This window comes from Mustelus asterias, chromosome 9 (assembly GCF_964213995.1).
Source record: "Mustelus asterias chromosome 9, sMusAst1.hap1.1, whole genome shotgun sequence".
NCBI classification, from domain to species: Eukaryota; Metazoa; Chordata; class Chondrichthyes; order Carcharhiniformes; family Triakidae; genus Mustelus; species Mustelus asterias.
Window position 1 is genome coordinate 6878139 of NC_135809.1, and position 12620 is coordinate 6890758.

The following is a 12620-nucleotide window of genomic DNA, read 5'->3' on the forward strand; positions in this document are numbered from 1 at the left end:
GTCTGGCCTACATGTGACTTCAGAGCCACAGCAATGTGGTTGACTCTCAACTGTCCTCGGGCAACTAGGGATGGGCAATAAATGCTGGTCCAGCCTTTGACGCCCATGTCCCATGAATGAACTTAAAAAAAAAAATCCACTCGTTGAGTATTAAATGCCTTGGTCGAATAATATAGGGGAGACAATGGTGGATCGTAGGATGTGGAACATGCCTGCTTTCATGTTCCGTTTTGATGGGTGCCAATCACTAGCTTAGTGACAGATGAAGATTCCTGACTTCTGTTTGTCACAGAAGGAACACTAAGAGATTAATGCAGCCTGTGTGTTAGGACTAGCCCTGCGAGATCGAGCCGTGATATTTTGACACTACATTCATTGTGAATGAAGCACCGTTTCTTTCCGGGATGATTCGATGAAAAGCGATAACTGTACCATTTCCCTAAAATGCAAATGAGAGACCCCAGTTTGACCCTGTCAGGCCTGAACATTGCAAATCAGTACAACACAAAGTGAAAGCTATGGGAAAGCGGACACCATGTTGGTTTAACCCAGCCCAGCCTTCCTGCCTCTCCCACAATCTCCCCCCATTACCCTGCTTCACACCCCTCCGCACTCCCCTTCCCTATTAAACACTCTGCGCTTGGGGTTGTGTTTGCATTCACTCTCGCGTTCTATCATGAATATTGTTCCTTTAGCCCCAACACAAATCAGCAGCAAGTTTCTTAAAAGTGGGATCATTCTGTAAGGAACTAAATAACAATTCCCATTCTGCCCCATTCCTCTCCTGAATTTCATTAAATGTGGTTCCCCCGTAGCTCCAACGTCTCTTTCCCACAGCTTACTCCACCCCCACCACGGTATTGCCCCAGATCCTCCAATCTGTATAATCTCATTTAAATATAAGCGACTTTGTGTCATTTGTTCAAATATAGCTTTGGTTGGCAACCCTTTATGAACTTTAATGTCTTTAAATTGAACAGTCTCTGTTTTGAAGGTAGAATCATAGAATCTGTACAGTGCAGAAGGAGGCCATTCGGCCCATCGGGTTTGCACCGACCACAATCCCACCCAGGCCCTATTCCCGTAAGCCAATGCATTTACCCTGCTAATCCCCCTGACACTAGGGTCAATTTAACATGGCCAATCGACCTAACCCGCACACCTTTGGACTGTGGGAGGAAACCCACACAGGCACGGGGAGAGTGTGCAAACTCCACACAGACAGGAGCCCTGGCACTGTGAGGCAGCAGTGCTAACCACTGTGCCACCGTGCCGCCCCAGGCTGTTTATCAGGCTGTCATCTTTGAATCCATGAGTCTGTTGGAGAGAGTCAGACCAGAATCCAAGATGTGCGGGTTAGGTTGATTGGCCATGCTAAATTGATCCTAGTGTCAGGGGGATTAGCAAGGTAAATATGTGGGGTTACGTGGATAGGGCCTGGGTGGGATTGTGGTCGGTGCAGGCTCGATGGGCCAAATGGCCTCTTTCTGCACTGTAGGAAATCTATGATTCAGGCAGCTCTTACACTGTGAGAAATGACCCCAAATCGCTTCTCGGCCTTTTGACTCGGATCACGGTAGCACAGTGGTTAGCACTGCTGCCTCACAGCTCCAGGGTCCCGGGTTCGATCCTGGCTTGGGTCACTGTCTGTGTGGAGTTTGCACATTCTCCCCGTGTCTGCGTGGGTTTCCTCCGCTGTTCCGATTTCCTCCCACAGTCCAAAGATATGTGGGTTAGGTGGATTGGCTATGCTAAATTGCCCCTTAGTGTCAGGGGGACCAGCTAGGGTAAATGCATGGGGTTATGGGGATAGGGCATGAGTGGGATTGTGGTCGGTGCAGACTCGATGGGCTGAATGGTCTCCTTCTGCACTGTAGGGTTCTATGATTCTGTGATCAAGCGTCAGATCAAGCCTAAGATTGGGCGCAATGTCTTATTCTGTCAGCTTGGATCTTGTTTGTCTCTCTTGTGGGACCATGAATTGAATTTGGTTTTTGAAGGCAGCAAGGTGATGGGTTTGGTTTTACCCGGTCCACTCTGCGCATTGACTTTGTAAATTTAGCAATGGAGTAAAAACTTTTTAAAAAAAAGTATATTATTGTCTAAACGTTGACACAACAATTCCACACTCGTACTGTGGATGCTGGAAATCTGGAGTGAAAATAGACGGTACTGGTAACACTCAGCAGGTCTGGCAGCATCTGCAGAGAGAGAAACAGAGATGAAAGGTGAGATTTTCCAGCCGCGTGCGCCCTAAGATAGGAAATTCCCACCGGAGGTCAATGGACCTTTAGATCGCTGTCAAACTTCCTGTCCCGCCTGCTACGATTCCCACGGCGGGCGGGACAGGAAAATTCCACCCAACGTTTCGAGTCCAAAATGATTCAGCTCCGCAGAAGAATCACGTTGAACTCGGGGTTGACTCGGTTTCTTTATTCACAGATGCTGCCAGACCTGCTGAGCATTTCCAGCACTTTCTGCCTTTATTCCAAACTATATATTATTTTCTTATGGGGCTGCCCAAATGAACAAATATAAAACTTTCTGCCCCTCCCCCCCATAAGTAAACAGCAACAAAACTAACCTCATAGAAACCCTACAGTGCAGAAGGAGGCCATTCGGCCCATCAAGTCTATACCGACAACAATCCCACCCAGGCCCTATCACCACAACCCCGCATATTTACCCGCTAATCCCTCTGACCTACACATCTCGGGACACTATGGACAATTTAACATGGCCAATCAACCTAACCCGCACATCTTTGGACTGTCGGAGGAAACTGGAGCACCCGGAGGAAACCCACGCAGACACGGGGAGAACACAGAAAGTGATCCAAGCCATGAATCGAACCCAGGTCCCTGGAGCTGTGAGGCAGCAGTGCTGACCACTGTGCCACCGTGCTGAGCTCTGAGCAACAAATTGGGAAAAATATACGGAACTCTGGTGGGAATCTGGTGATCTTGGGGATGTGGTGTTACCCACTTGGTACTCTCTGGGGTGCCAAGATCCCAAACTGAAAGCTTACATTTAGGGGAAATTTCCCCATTTTATTGCTGGAAGGAAGCTTGCTCTCTTGGGGTATCACTCGGTTGCACTCCTGGCATTCAGGCTGTGAGCCACCACCACCCTCTCCCCCCCACCACCCTCTCCCCCCCCCCCCCCCCCCCACCACCCTCTCCCCCCCCCACCACCCTCTCCCCCCCCCACCACCCTCTCCCCCCCCCACCACCCTCTCCCCCCCACCTTCCCCCCCCGGCTCAATGCTGCAGACAATTGTTATTTTGCGTGTTTGATAATGATCAGTGTCATTGTCAATTGCTCTGACTCGTTGTCCAGAAATATTATAATCCTCTCTGCTCCATGTTCCTGTTTCTCTTTCAACTTCACTGAGATGTTAACCGTAGCTCTGAAACAGCACTGTCATTTTTGGACCAGAGGGTTGTGAGTTCGAGTCCCACTCCTCACAGTCAAAAGCCAGGAGGGTTGATGCTCCAGTAGGGAGTGCTGCACTGTCAGAGGTGTTGTCTTTTTGATGAAAACTCCTCCTGCCTTTAAGGTGGGCATTAGTGATCCCGTGTCCATTATATAAAGAATCCCTTTTGACAGCTGCTTCCAAACCCATCATTGCTTTCACCTAGAAGGACAAGAGTGGCAGATAAATGGGAACACCACCACCTGCAAGTTCCCCTCCAACTTGCACACCACCCTGACTTGGAGATATATCGCCGTTCCTTCACTGTCCCTGGCTCTAAATCCTAGAACTCCTTCCCTAACAGCACTGTGGGTGTACCTACACCTCAGGGTCTGCAGCGGTTCAAGAAGGCGGGCTCACCACCATTTCCTTAAGGGCAATTAGAGATGGGCAACAAGTGCTGGCCTAGCCAGTGACGCCCACATCCCATGAACGAATTTAAAAAAAATGAACAAGGGAGTCATCTCCTGTGCTCTGCCCAATAATTTCCCTCCAGTCAACACTAAAACAGATAATCTGATCATTGCTGACTGTGGGAGCTTGCTGTGCACAAATTGACTGCTGTATAACAACAGCAATTACACCTCAAAGGTACTGGTTGTGAAGTGCGTTGTGACATCCTACAGTCAAGAATGGTGCTGTATAAAATGCAAACCTATCTTGGTGCAGTCCTTTGAGATTTAGTACACATCTTGACTTGAGTCACTGAAGCTTCACTCTGTGATCCACACACTTTCACAAACTGGAACAAAACCAGAATACTGCAGGTGCAGGAAATCCGAAATAACTGGAAATACTCATTTGATTTAATTTAATTTATTATTGTCACCTGTATTAACATACAGTGAAAAGTATTGTTTTTGTGCGCTATACAGACAAAGCATACCGTTCATAGAGAAGGAAAGGAGAGAATGCAGAATGTAGTGTTACAGTCATAGCTAGGGTGTAGAGAAAGATCAACTTAATGCAAGATAAGTCCATTCAAAAGCCTGACAGCAGCTGGGAAGAAGCTGTTCTTGAGTCGGTTGGTACGTGACCTCAGACTTTTGTATCTTTTTCCCAACGGAAGAAGGTAGAAAGGAGAATGTCCGGGGTGCGCGGGGGTCCTTAATTATGCTGGCTGCTTTGCCGAGGCAGTGGGAAGTGTAGACAGAGTCAATGGATGGGAGGCTGGTTTGCGTGATGGATTGGGCTACATTCACGACCTTTTGTAGTTTCTTGCAGTTTCAGCAGGTCAGGCAGCATCTGCAGTGAGAGAAGCAGAATTAAAACTGTGTTTCCCTCCACAGCTGTTGCCTGACTGCTCGAGTGCTTTTTATCATCATTTTCTGTTCCGAAGTTAGTTTTTGTTTTGTTTTTTATTAGTTAGCACTGCTGCCTCACAGCGCCACAGGCCCGGGTTCGATTCCTGGCTTGGGTCACAGTCTGTGTGGTTTGCACATTCTCCCCATGTCTGCGTGGGTTTTCTCCGGCTGCTTTGTTTTCCTCCCACAGTCTGAAAGACGTGCTGGTGAGGTGCATTGGCCGTGCTAAATTCTCCCTCAGTGTACCCGAACAGGTGCCGGAGTGTGGCGACTAGGGGATTTTCACAGTAACTTCATTGCAGTGTTAATGTAAGCCTACTTATGACACTAATAAATAAACTTTACTTTAAAACTTTAGGGTCACAAGTAGGCTTACATTAACACTGCAATGAAGTGAAAATCCCCTAGTTTCTCTGAGTTGACTGGAACCCAGAAGAAGCTGGAATTTGTGGGAATGTGTGTGGGGTGTCTGAGCTGGAGTCTGTGAATGTGACACAGCTGTAAGTGCGGCACAGAGTTTGATCTGAACTCTCAGTGCTCTGCGCTGCCTGCTAAAAGATTTTAGCTGTCTGAACTGGTTGAATGCCAAATAAAACAAAGTAAGCTGTGGACACACCCACTGGGAGTACCCTGGAGGAGCCATTTGAAGACGAGAGTTGAAATCCAGGCTACAAACATCCCGTACCCATCCACTTTTCATGTGGTTTGTGATGTTGTTGACTGAGATTTATTTTTCATTTGGCATAGAACCACAGTCTAACCACACAGACCAAGAACTTTAGATTTATTTTAATAAACGTGGAAGAGGCTGAGTGAAGAACTCGATATTTTCCCGCTGACTTTTGTTAATTTAACCATCAGTCCCCAAAAAAGCAATATTGGAAGCGTCAGTTATTAATTAATCATAATTAATGTTAAAACCTTGCATTGGAAATTAAAAAAATACAAAACAAAAATATCTTCCTTGACTGTAAACATCCCAAAGCACTTTACCACCAATGAAGTACTTCTTAAGTGTACTGCTGCTTCTTGTAATAAATGCATATACAATTTTCACCATTATGAATTCTTGCATTTATGGTATAAAGTGCTCACGCTGTAATTACTAGCTAACATCGGGTGGCTCAGTGGTTAGCACCGCTGCCTCACAGCGCCGGGGATCCGTGTTCAATTCTGGCCTCAGGTAACTGTCTGTGTGGAGTCTGCACGTTCTCCCCGTGTCTGCGTGGGTTTCCTCCGGGTGCTCCAGTTTCCGCCCACACTCCAAAGATGTGCGGGTTGGGTGGATTGGCCATGCTAAATTGCCCCTTAGTCTCAGGGGATTAGCAGGGTAAATACGTGGGGTTACGGGGATAGAGCCTGGGTGGGACTGTTGTCGGTGCAGGCTGGATGGGCGGAATGGCCTCCTTCTCCACTGTAGGGATTCTCTCTCAATTCTATCTATATGTAGGAACTTCACTGCCATTATTGGTGGGAGGGTGTCATTACAGCGTGACAAGTTTACATAGAAAGATTGTATTATAAATCGTAGAATCCCGATAGTGCAGAAGGAGGCTTTTCAGCCCATCGAGCCTGTATCAAGAACAATCCTACCCAGGCCCTGTATACGTAACCCCATGTTTTTTTACCTGTCTAATCCCCCTGACACTAAGGGGTAATTTAGCATGGCCAATCCTAACTTGCACATGTTTGGACTGTGGGAGGAAATCGCAGCACCCTGAGGAAACCCACACAGAGATGGGGAGAATGTGCAAACTTCACACAGACAGACACCCAAGGCCGGAATTAAATCCGGGTCCCTGGCACTGTGAGGCAGCAGTGCTAACCACTGTGCCACCGTGCTGCCCAATACGGACATTGACAATATAAAACTAAAGTCAGGATTTAGGGCTTTGGGATGAGGTCTGAATTACATCTGAGTGTCCTGGTCTAATTTCTTTTTGATCTGATTTATTATTGTCGCATGTATTAACATACAGTAAAAAGTATTGTTTCTTGCATGCTATACAGACAAACATACCGTTCATAGAGAAGGAAACAAGAGAGTGCAGAATGTAATGTTACAGTCATAGCTAGGGTGTAGAGAAAGATCAACTTAATGCGAGGTAGGTCCATTCAAAAGTCTGACAGCAGCAGGGAAGAAGCTGTTCTTGAGTCGGTTGGTACGTGACCTCAGACTTTTGCATCTTTTTCCCGATGGAAGAAGGTGGAAGAGAGAATGTCCGGGGTGCGTGGGGGTCCTTAATTATGCTGGCTGCTTTTCCGAGACAGCGGGAAGTGTAGACAGAGTCGATGGATGGGAGGCTGGTTTGCGTGATGGATTGGGCTACATCCACGACCTTTTGTAGTTCCTTGCGGTCTTGGACAGAGCAGGAGCCAGACCAAGCTGTGACACAACCAGAGAGAGTGCGTCCTACGGTGCGTCGATAAAAGTTGGTGAGAGTCCCCATAATTGTCCCCATGTCCTCTAACCCTGCTTCACCTGAAGACTGCATTTGATCTCGACTCTTGTTCTTGTGACCAGAGAATGACTGAAATGTGATACTCTCAGCTACATTGTCTGCAAAAACCAGTGCTAATTCATCCATGATCTTTTAATGCTTATGTAACAGTTGTTGATATCTCTGTGTCAAGGCCATTGTTTGTTAGTGACGGGTAGCAATGGGCACAGGAGCTGGTCTATATGGCAATGCCAAGAAGCTCTGTTTAGTGGTATAGACATTCTATTACTGGACTAATAATCCAGAGGTCATGAATTCAAGCATTAACTCTATTTCTTCCTCCACAGATGCTGCCTGACCTGCTGAGTGTTTCCTCCTTTATCTGTTTCTACTTCAGATTTCCAGCATCAGCTGTGTTTTGCTTTTGTAAAGAACTTGGATCCGATTACAAATCTGTTGATTAGTTGTTCTTGCTCACAAATGTCAGTTTAGGGAAGGGAACCTCATTTTTCTGTCTTTAGTTTCATCCACCACGTGTCGGCCTGTCCAAGTTCTCTTGAAGCCAATCGCCGTCCACCTCGCAGAACACAATAGTTCCAAATTTTGAGCCTTCTGCACGTTTTGAAATTGCGCCCTGCGCACTCAAGTCTAGGTCATTAATATAGAACAGCACAGGAACAGGCCCTTCGGCCCTCCATGTTGTGCTGAACATGACACCAAATTAAACTAATCCCTTCTGCCTGCCCTTGGTCCATATCCATCCATTCCTTGCATATTCATGTGCTTATCTAAAAGCCCCTTAAACGCCCCGATCGTATCTGCCTCCACCACCACCCCTGGCAGCGCGTTCTAGACACCTACCACTCTCTCTGTAAAAAAAGACTTGCCCCTCACACCTCTTCTGAACTCCCCCCCCCCCCCCCCTCACCTTAAGTGTGCGTCACCCTAGCATTCGACATTTCAACTCTGGGATAAAGATTCTGATGTCGACCCTATTTATGCCTCTCATAATTTTATTGACGATATAGTTGAAGGAAAGCAATGATCCTTATACAGATTCCTGAGGATCCCCACTGTGGACCTTCCTCCTGAACAAAAGGCAACCGTTCACCACTATTCTCTTCCCAGTTTGTCAGCCAATTGCATATCGCGGCTATCACTGTCCCTTTTATATTCCCTGGGCTTCCTCTTTGCCGGAAGTCTATAATGTGGCACTTTATCAAAGCAAGTTTCAATTTCCCATTCTGATCTGGAGGTCAGATAGCGATTGCTGGGTTTGATTGTAATGAATGTTCTCCTTTGGTCACAGCTTTGCTGCTGGTCCCCACATCCTGCGTCGAGTGAAGAAACCAAGTGAAATACGGCACAGATCCCTCTCTCTACCCCTCACCCTCTCTCTCCCCCACCCTCTCCCCCTCACCCTCTCTTCCCCACTCACCCTCTCTTCCCCACTCACCCTCTCTTCCCCACTCACCCTCTCTTCCCCCCTCACCCTCTCTCTCTCCCCCACCCTCTCTCTCTCCCCCTCACCCTCTCTCTCTCCCCCACCCTCTCTCCCCACTCACCCTCTCTTCCCCACTCACCCTCTCTCTCTCCCCCACCCTCTCTCTCTCCCCCCACCCTCTCTCTCTCCCCCTCACCCTCTCTCTCTCCCCCTCACCCTCTCTCTCTCCCCCTCACCCTCTCTCTCTCCCCCTCACCCTCTCTCTCTCCCCCTCACCCTCTCTCTCTCCCCCTCACCCTCTCTCTCTCCCCCTCACCCTCTCTCTCTCCCCCTCACCCTCTCTCTCTCCCCCTCACCCTCTCTCTCTCTCCCCTCACCCTCTCTCTCTCCCCCTCACCCTCTCTCTCTCCCCCTCACCCTCTCTCTCTCCCCCTCACCCTCTCTCTCTCCCCCTCACCCTCTCTCTCTCCCCCTCACCCTCTCTCTCTCCCCCTCACCCTCTCTCTCTCCCCCTCACCCTCTCTCTCTCCCCCTCACCCTCTCTCTCTCCCCCTCACCCTCTCTCTCTCCCCCTCACCCTCTCTCTCTCCCCACTCACCCTCTCTCTCTCCCCACTCACCCTCTCTCTCTCCCCACTCACCCTCTCTCTCTCCCCACTCACCCTCTCTCTCTCCCCACTCACCCTCTCTCTCTCCCCACTCACCCTCTCTCTCTCCCCACTCACCCTCTCTCTCTCCCCACTCACCCTCTCTCTCTCCCCACTCACCCTCTCTCTCTCCCCACTCACCCTCTCTCTCTCCCCACTCACCCTCTCTCTCTCCCCACTCACCCTCTCTCTCTCCCCACTCACCCTCTCTCTCTCCCCACTCACCCTCTCTCTCTCTCTCTCTTCCTCACCCTCTCCGATGTCCAGCCTTCATCCTCACTCCATTCTTTTTTCTGTGAAACAAAACATCCTTTTAAAAAATAGACCTGGAAACAGTAGTTTTAGTGAGTCCAGTGTTTGTTCTGAATGGCACACCTACCTATCCATATGTTTGCAAAGATGATAAATTGTGATTCACCTGCCAGTCACCACATCTTGTCTTCCTGTCAGTGACGTCAAGCCAGCAAGACTCGCGCTGGATCAGCTGCTGGTATGAACCTGCTGAGCTGCAATATTCTTTTAGACAGTATTTAGAAATCATAGAAACCCTACAGTGCAGAAAGAGGCCATTCGGCCCATCGAGTCTGCACCAACCACAATCCCACCCAGGTCCTATCCCCATATCCCTACATTTTTACCCACTAATCCCTCTAACCTATGCATCCCGGGACACTAAGGGGCAATTTTAGAATGGCCAATCAACCTAGCCCGCACATCTTTTGGACTGTGGGAGGAAACCGGAGCACCCGGAGGAAACCCACGCAGACACGGGGAGAATGTGCAAACTCCACACAGATAGTGACCCAAGCTGGGAATCGAACCCAGGTCCCTGGCGCTGTGAAGCAGCAGTGCTAACCACTGTGCCACCGCGCCGCCCACTTTGTCCTGTGCTCGCTTCCTGAACACTTCACAGTAAAGCCTGTTGGTCGCAATGTCAGTCAGTCCCAGAATCTCCCATCGTTCTATAATACCCTTCAGAGCATCGGGGCGAAGAGCAAACAGCTTCTGATCCCACAGTTAAAGGAAGACCTCTCCATTGATGAACTGGGCAAACCTTTGCTGACAAACTGATCAAACATATCACCATTTCACTCAGCACCCCTGACTCACCACGTTTCCGGCAATCCAGTTTAAAATGCTCACTAAGACCGGGTGAAAGATTTGGGGGAAATTTCCGCAGAGGGTTGTTTGAGCCGGGCCTGTTTGGCCACAGAGTGAGGTTGAAGCAGAGACAGATCATCTTATGCAAACTAGGATAAATATTATGAAGTTGATGATATATACAGGACCATGCAGAAAAAAACAGGGCAGTGGGATTAGTTTGGGATTGATACAGGGCTATGGGGAGAGAGCAGGGCAGTGGGATTAGTTTGGGATTGTTACAGGGCTATGGGGAAAGAGCAGGGGCAGTGGGATTAGTTTGGGGATTGATACAGGGCTATGGGAAGAGAGTGGGGCAGTGGGATTAGTTTCAGGATTGATACAGGGCTATGGGGAAAGAGTGGGGCAGTGGTATTAGTTTGGGGATTGATACAGGGCTTTGGGAAGAGGGTTGGGGAGTGGGATTCGTTTGCGATTTATACAGGGCTATGAAGAGAGAGCGGGGCAGTGGGATTAGTTTGGGATTATTCCAGGGCTATGGGGAGAGAGCAGGGCAGTGAGATTAGTTTGGGATCGATACAGGGCTATGGGGAGAGGGTCGGGCAGTGGGATTAGTTTGGGATCGATACAGGGCTTTAGGGAGAGGGTGGGGCAGTGGGATTAGTTTGGGATCGATACAGGGCTTTAGGGAGAGGGTGGGGCAGTGGGATTAGTTTGGGATCGATACAGGGCTTTAGGGAGAGGGTGGGGCAGTGGGATTAGTTTGGGATTGATACAGGACTATGGGGAGAGGGTGGGGCAGTGGGATTAGTTTGGGATTGATACAGGACTATGGGGAGAGAGTGGGGCAGTGGGATTAGTTTGGGATTGATACAGGACTATGGGGAGAGGGTGGGGCAGTGGGATTAGCTTTAGTTGCTCTTGAAAAGATCCAACATAACATAAAATGCCCTTGTTGTTATAAACCGGTTTGGCTCTGTTTTTCTGGGTAGGGTGAGAGTTTATTTCATTGGGTGTGAAGGCTTGTATTGAGGGTGGACAATGGAACAAGATCATGAGAAATATTGAAGGAATCCCTGAAACATTCTAGTTTAGAAACTTTGTGAATTGCATGAGGAGGTGTGAGTTCACAGCCCGGGCAGAGTTAAAGTTTGCTTGTGTGCCTCTGTGTGTCATCATCTTGCTGCGATAGCCACATTCCAGCATTGGATACTGGAGTTTTCTCCATTTCCAAATCTACACTCAGGAGTTTTACAAGCCCGAGGCTTTTCAGTATCTCAGCATCTGGGGTCACAAGGCATTTGGGGGTCACAGGTTGACGCTAGGGGCATGGACTGGGGCAGAGCACAAATGTCGGACATTTACAAGGGAGAAAGTGGATGCAGCAGAAATATCAACGGAAGTCACCACTTCTGGACGTGAAATATAATAATCACTTGGTAATACCAAACTTGGAGTATTGCAGAGAAAATTGCTTGGCAATGCCTCAACCAATCAGAACCAACTTGCCAACCAATCAACGCCCCTTTTCTCATATGGCATCAACTGTTCCCTTTGAAATCTGGTTTTCTTGTATTTGTCCTAATGAATGCAAAATGAGAAGCTTTGACGGCATGTCTCTTTTCGTCAGTAGTCAAGGAGCTGGAATATTTCAGTCAGCAGCTCCCAGTGATTGTCCCGCTATTTTAAAACACGTTGGAACTCACCTCTATTAAATGCAAGGCTCTTGATATTCCTTCTCATTGGAGCTGGTGGGGAACTGTCACTATTCCCAGAATTTTCCAGGTTTGTAGTGGGGGCTGAAAATAAAGCTTCACTCGCGGGATCTGACTTTGTAAATTCATTTTGGGGAGGAAACCATCGGAGGGCTAAAGTTAACAATTTTCAAAACCAAAAATTTAATTATTAAACTATTCCTCCCACAAACCACCCCCCCCCCCACTGCCCCTCCCCCCACACACACACACGTACACACACACACACGTACGGACACACACACATGTACACATGAACAGACACACACGTACAGACACACATACGTACACATGAACAGACACATACACACACGTACAGACACACACACGTACAGACACACACATACACGCACACATGTACAGACACATACATACATGTACACACAGACGTACAGACATACACACATGTACAGACACACACACACGGTGTGTAAGTAACAGAAGTGTATGTGATC

At 48.3% G+C, this 12620-nt stretch overlaps 2 protein-coding genes across 3 annotated transcripts in view; both read left to right on the forward strand.

The window, feature by feature from the left end:
* ric8b (RIC8 guanine nucleotide exchange factor B) overlaps nucleotides 1-12620 on the forward strand; it is a 470590-nt gene that overhangs the window by 452977 nt on the left and 4993 nt on the right. Inside the window, exon 11 of one of the 2 annotated variants that reach the window (XR_013498700.1) lies at nucleotides 1787-1805. The exons of the other annotated variant lie outside the window; for it this stretch is intronic. The gene's annotated coding sequence lies outside the window, so the exon portion shown is untranslated. Of the gene's footprint in view, nucleotides 1-1786; nucleotides 1806-12620 lie in introns of those variants that run through there. 2 annotated transcript variants of the gene reach the window in all.
* The window catches only part of btbd11b (BTB (POZ) domain containing 11b), a 135029-nt gene that overhangs the window by 76029 nt on the left and 46380 nt on the right, over nucleotides 1-12620 (forward strand). The window lies entirely within an intron of this gene.